The sequence below is a fragment of the Lygodium microphyllum genome, chromosome 11 (genome assembly GCF_053477565.2).
Source record: "Lygodium microphyllum isolate KBCC chromosome 11, Lygodium_microphyllum_v1.1.10, whole genome shotgun sequence".
NCBI classification, from domain to species: domain Eukaryota; kingdom Viridiplantae; phylum Streptophyta; class Polypodiopsida; order Schizaeales; family Lygodiaceae; genus Lygodium; species Lygodium microphyllum.
The window spans coordinates 131,888,680-131,892,903 of NC_141145.1; positions in this window are offsets into that span (position 1 = coordinate 131,888,680).

The following is a 4,224-nucleotide window of genomic DNA, read 5'->3' on the forward strand; positions in this document are numbered from 1 at the left end:
TTTCTTTGTGGTGAGTTAGGGCATATGAAGCTTGATTGTCCTCACAAAAGGAAGGAAGAAAATGTGGTTAAAGATCCTCCTCCACTATCCTCAAATTCTGTTCCGAATGTGCAAGCTAACACTCATTCAAATGAGAAGAAAAGACAACTCTTAAAGGGTTGGGGGACACTCAATAATCGACGAGTTTTGGTACTCTTTGATCCAGGGTTCACAGATAATTTTGTGTCAGCAGATACTGTTGGAAGGCTAGAAATTCCACCGGATCGATTGGGAACACCAATTGGATCAAGTTTGGCATTTGAAGGACTTATAACCAATTCTACTCCTATTCAAGGGAAGTTGAATCTTAGAATTGGGGATTACTGTGACCAAGAATCTTTTCTACTTGCACCCATAGGTAACTGTGATATTATCTTAGGCATGCCTTGGCATTACAAGATTAGACCTGTTCCCGATTTTGTTAAGGAGACCCTTGCATTTCAATTCAAGGGTCGAAACATAGTATGCATTGCTGATGCTGGAGATTGGCCTATGCCAATGGTTAGTCATGTTAGCATTTCTAAAGAAATGAAGAAAGCTATTTCTGCGTACATGATTTTTGTGAGAGAGTCAAAAGAAACTAATGATTCAAGGGTACTTGGTGCCTCTAATGAACACACAATACCAACTAATGCTTCTAAGTTTTAGACTTTGAAAGAATCCCTCTCTTTAATTGTTTAAGCTAGATATGATTTTGTTAAGCAATATGAATATTGTTTTAGTAATTCACTCTGAGGAGAGTTACCTCCTAAGCGCTCGAAAGATCACACAATTAATCTTATCCCAGGCAGTTCACCACCTAACCAATCGCCTTACCAAGTAAGTGCAAGTCAGCAAGAGGAGATCCTAACACAAGTAAATGAATTGTTGGAAAAAGGGTTAGTTCAACCTATCTCTTCTCCATACTGCTCTCCAATCTTACTTGTTCAAAAGAAAGACAGTTCTTTCTATATGTGCATAGACTATAGATCTTTGAAGAAGATCACAATCAAGAATCGTTTTCCTATCCCAAGGATAGATGATATCTTGGATAAGTTGCAAGGGACTAGTATCTTTAGTCACATTGATCTAAAGAGCAGCTATCACTAGATACGAATAGCACTTGAAGATATTCATAAGTCAGCTTTTCGTACGACATTTGGACTATACGAGTTCTTAGTCATGCCATTTGGTTTGACTAATGCACCCACCACGTTCAATCAAATGATGGAGAGAATTTTCAGACCTCACTCAAAGTTCACAGGTGCCTTCTTTGATGACATTCTAATATTTTCACGGTCTAAAGAAGAGCATAGAAAACATATATCTATTGTTTTTCAAGAGCTTCACAAGCATAGACTACATGTCAATGCTAAGAAGAGTGAATTTTTCCTTTCGGAAATTCATTTCTTAGGCCATATTGTTTCTCACAATTTGGTGAGAATGGATCATGAGAAGATTCGAGCCATTGTTGAATGGCCCACACCTACTTCTGTACATGAAGTTAGAAGTTTCTTGGGCCTATGTTCATACTATAGGAGGTTCATAGGAGTTTTTGCATATGTTGCATCTCCTCTACATGACCTTACTAAGAAGCGAATGCCTTTTTGCTAGGGATTAAGGCAACTACAAGCCTTTGAAAGAATTAAGTTTCTTGTGACTCAAGAACCAGTTCTCATAGTTCCGGATCTTCAAAAACCTTTTTAAGTTCACTGCGATGCTTCTGGAGATTGCATTGGAGCTGTGCTTAACCAAGAGCATCATGCAATAGTATTTAAGAGACGATGCCTCAAGGACCATGAGCTACATGCTCTAGTATATGAGAAAGAGTTTATAGCGGTGGTACATGCTCTTCAAGTATGGAAACACTATTTACTTGGTGCAAATTTTGTTATTAAAATAGATCATCAAAGTCTAAGATACTTCCTCACTCAAAAGAAGCTCTCAGAGAAATAGATGCGTTGGACAAATTTCTTATCTATGTTTCATTTTCAAATCCTTCACATATCTGGAACTAAGAATGTGGTAGCAGATGCTCTATCACGGCGACCTCGAGCGAATGCAATCACAACTGTTTATCATAACAAGTTCATGGATTTACCCAAAACGTATGCAACTGATTCCGACTTCTCAACCATATGAGATCAGCTTAACTCTAGTCAGTCGATTACACCTTACTCGATTCGAGATGGTTATTTGTATCATCATCAAGCAATTTGTGTAGCATTACCATTGCGACACAAGGTAATGGATGAAGCACATGCATCTCCATATGTTGGACATATGGGTATTCTGTCCACTACTCAAGCATTGGAAATATATTTCTTTTGGCCCACTCTTAGAGCTGACATTGAAAGATATGTCCGTGAGTGCAAGATATGCCAAAAAGTAAAGTATGACAAGCATAAACCACCTGGTCTACTAAAGCCATTACCTATTCCCAATGAGCCTTGGGAAAGTATAGCCATGGACTTTATCATGATGAAGCACATGCATCTCCATATGTTGGACACAGTGTCAAGATTGTGGGAGAGAAGGAAGGAGTCTCACTTGTAGCTTTCTTGCTTGCACAATGGGGGAATACACACAAAGGTGGAGGCTGAAAACAATTTTCCTCTTCTTAGTTGTGTAAGCCAAAAGAACTCTCATACAAAGAAATAGAAGAACCCTATATATGGGTCTCAAACCAAAGACAACTAACTAAGGTGGCATACTAACTGAGCTACGAACTAGAGTAGATAAGGATAGCTGTCGTCTAGCTATTATTCATGGGCGGTGTACCAACCGCATCTGCAATTGACACGTCGGTGACATAAATGCACAATGGTCACCCTGGCATATCACGAGTGGAGCTCGATATCTCAACACTCCCCCTCGAGCTCAATCCCAATTCCTGCACACCAAGCAGGTCTCTGAACTTGCGCATCTTCTCTACGCCCAATGCCTTCGTGAATATGTTAGCTACCTGATCCTCTGTGCTGACATAAACTAGATCAATAAGACCTAGTAAAACCCTCTCTTGCACATAGTGATAATGCCACTCAATGTGCTTTGTTCTAGCATGATAGACTGGGTTATTTGCCAAGTGTATACTACTCATGTTGTCACAATAAATGACAACTGGACCATCTGTAGGCTCATGCATATCATAAAGTAGCTTATGCAACCAAGCTACCTCACATGCAGCCATTGCTGCACCCCTGTACTCGGCCTCTGTGCTCGACAAGGCAACTGTAGGCTGTTTCTTGCTGCTCCAAGTGACTGCAGCACCCCCAAAAGAGAACACATATCCACTAGTAGATCGTCTATCAGAAATGCTACCAGCCCAATCAGCATCAGTGTATCCATGCAATTGTATCTGAACCCCAGTCTCATAAAATAGTCCATACTGCAATGTGGACTTCACATACCTGAGTATGCGTCTAGCCGCATCCAAATGCGGTTTCCTTGGAGCCTGCATAAACTGACTTACCAATCCAACAGCATAGCTCAAATCTGGCTTGGTAATAGTCATATAAATCAAGCTTCCTACTATGCGTCTGTACATAGTAGGGTCTTCCAAAAGCTCACCTGCATCTGTGCTCAGCTTCACATTCTACTCCAAAGGAACTGAAATAGGCTTACAGCCTGTCATCCCATATTTAGACAGCATGTCCAATCCATACTGCCTTTGCAAGAGCTGTATCCCACTTGGTGATCTAATCACCTCAATGCCCAAGAAATAACACAGCTCTCCCAAATCCTTCATCTCAAACTTCTGCTTCAATAGCATTTTCACATGAAGGATATCTTCATCAGTGTCACCTGTCATAATCAAATCATCAACATAAATGACAAGTAGCATAATACCTTTCTCTGTTTTTCTCACATAAAGTGAGAAATCTGCCTTGGAAATCTGAAAGCCAATAGTGACAAGATATTGTCCTATCTTGTCAGACCATGCTCTAGGTGCTTGCTTCAAGCCATACAAGGCTTTCTTCAACCTGCAAATAAACTCAGGATGAACATCATGCACATAACCTGGTGGCTGCTCCATATAGACCTCTTCTTGCAAGTCACCATGCAAGAAGGCATTCTATACATCCATCTGATGTAAAGACCATTCCTTTGATGCAGCCATAGCAATGACTGCTCTTACGGTTGCCATCCTTGCAACTGGACTGAATGTTTCTTCATAGTCAATGCCATATGTTTGTGCATATCCCT